At 35.3% G+C, this 2,678-nt stretch overlaps 1 pseudogene; it reads right to left on the reverse strand.

Moving 5' to 3' along the window:
• Positions 1-1,065: 1,065 nt before the first annotated feature.
• Positions 1,066-2,019, reverse strand: LOC129504884 (olfactory receptor 52Z1P-like; annotated as a pseudogene).
• Positions 2,020-2,678: the final 659 nt, after the last annotated feature.

Raw genomic sequence — 2,678 nt, forward strand, 5'->3', positions numbered from 1 at the left:
TACCAAAATCTTTCTCCTGGGATTTCTGAGTGGCTCAGTGGTTGAGCATCTGCCTTTGGCTCAGGGCATGATTCTGGAGTTCTGGGATTGAATCCCACATCGGATTCCCTGCATGGAGCCTGCTTCTCTGCCTATGTCTCTGCCTCTCTCTCTCTCTCTCATATGAATAAATAAAATCTTTTAAAAAATAAAAAAAAACCTTTCTCTTGCTTAAAAAATTTTTCTCTTGCTTTAATTGAAAAATTAAAATGTTTGATGCCCCAAGATTACCTAAATCATTATGTCTCATATCTGACATTATGTGGAGAAAGAAACCTCCTTTCTCTACCCTGTAGGTCCAGTGTTTGTGGGATACAGATTGAATATATTACTGGCAATAATAGCAATAAGTAACGTTCTTTGATTTTCACTGTGTACTATGTACTATTTTAGAAGCTTTGTGTAAATCGTCTCATTTAATACTTTCAGCAACCTTATAAAATATGTAATACATAATGCTTACTATAAAGATAAATACATAGAAACCCAAAGAAGGTAAATACTCTTTACCAAGGCGATTCATCTGAAATTCAAAACTTAAACTTAAAAAAAAAAACTTAAACTTAGAACTCAAATACTCAACTACTAGATCACAATGCTAAATATGTATTATTTTCTCTGAACTATAAAAAATAACATGAAAAAAAATAGCCTGAAAGCCTATTTATTTGGGATTCCATTTTATCCATTTTTTTGGTGCATGGGTTGTATTTTTACTTTTACTTTTCTTTACTTTTCCTATTTTTCTGTGTCAATATGAAACTGAAGATAGTTATTGAGTTATTGTGCTTTAAATCTGTTGTAACTAAACTCAAAATTTATAGTCTAAAGTGTCCTTGATCTGATACTGTCCTGAACAAAATCAGCAATAAAATAAATAAATAAGATTTTAATATGACCTCAAAAACTTACTGTTACTGTCCTTTCCTAATATTAGCATAATATAAAAATATCTGATATAATTTGAAGTACTCTGCAATTAGTTCAGTTACAGAGAAAATGAAAAATTAAACTATATAGTTGACATCAGTATAATTTCTTGCTCACAGAAAAGATCTGGATAAACTTCTCCTGAATTTCCTTGGTCTTAACTCCATAAATGATTGGGTTGAGAGTGGATGGTACCACCACATAAAGATTGGCAAGGAGGATATGTACATGGAGTGGTATATTCTGGCCTCCAAATTGGTGAGCAAAGAATGAAAAAGAGGCTGGAGTATGGAACAGTAAAATAACACAGACATGGGAGCCACAAGCACCCAGAGCCTTGAGTTGGGCATCTTGAGAAGAAATTCTAAACACCGTACAGAGTATAAGGGCATAGGAAATGGTGATAAACACCACATCCAGGCATGTAGAAAAAGTGCCACAATCACCCCATAGTAGATGTTGACTTTGATGCTATCACAGGCATACCTGGCAATGCCCAAATGTTCACAATATGAATGATCAATAATATTTCTTCCACAGTAAGTAAGCTGATAAACCAGAAAAACCAAGGGGAAGCAGATGAAAAAACTCCTAATCACAGATGCAATGCCCATTTTTCCAAAGATTGAGGGGCTTAGAATGGTAGTATATCTTAGTGGATAACAAATAGCTACATAGTGGTCGAATGCCATGGCCAGCAATATGGCAGACTCTGCCACAAAGATGAAGTGTATAAAAAACCTCTGGGACACACAACAACCAAAAGAAATACCCCATCTTGGAACCAGAAGATTGCTAGCATCTTTGGCGTGGTGACTGTGGAGAGAAAGAAATCTGCCAGAGACAACATGGACAAGAAGAGGTACATGGGCTCATGAAGACTGTGTTCAGTGAAGATCAGAAATAATAAGAGGGTGTGGCCTACAACAGCAACTATGTACATGGAACAGATGGGATGGAAATCCATATGTGTGCATCTGTTAGTCCTGGGATCCCAATCATGGTGTAGCAAATATCTCTAAGGTTGGTGTGGTTTGAAGAGATTGTCATCTTTTACTCTGTCTTCTGGTACTGGACACTGGAATTGAAAAGTGAGAGAGAGAGAGAGAGAGAGAGAAAGAGAGAGAGAGAATGAGAGAGAGAAAGAGAGAGAGTGAAAAATCAGAGTTATTTTATCAAGTTTAAGTATGAATTTTGGCATTACAATAAAGTTATTGTCTTAAAAAAGGATTGGTAATCAGTAATGATTCAAGATGACAAGCCAGAGAAACTTCACTGACATGAAAGTTACCATGATTTTATAGAGCTAATGTGACTGGTAATGCTAATGGTTATAACTATAATAATGAACATTTATGGATTTATAATTTGGCCTAGACACTATGGTTGATACATTATACTTATTGACTTAGCATCATACATGAAAGTCTCTTAAATGCTCTTGCACATCATGCCTTTCCTTCTTGTTTGAATGATCATTTCCACTGATTAACCTTGATCTCTTTCTGGTGATTAATCATACACTCCAGAAATAAAGTGTTCAGAATATTGGTATGGCCTTTGTCGAGTTCAACCACCAAGTCATTAACAACCATTATTTCTGTAATTTAATATAAAGTCTTTCATCACCACGTGAAGAGAACTTGGAGAGAAAGAGAAATAGATGTCTAGACAGTCCTTGCTTTGCCCTGTGCTGTATTAACTTAACA

Source organism: Nyctereutes procyonoides, unplaced genomic scaffold, assembly GCF_905146905.1.
Source record: "Nyctereutes procyonoides isolate TBG_1078 unplaced genomic scaffold, NYPRO_anot_genome, whole genome shotgun sequence".
Taxonomy (NCBI): domain Eukaryota; kingdom Metazoa; phylum Chordata; class Mammalia; order Carnivora; family Canidae; genus Nyctereutes; species Nyctereutes procyonoides.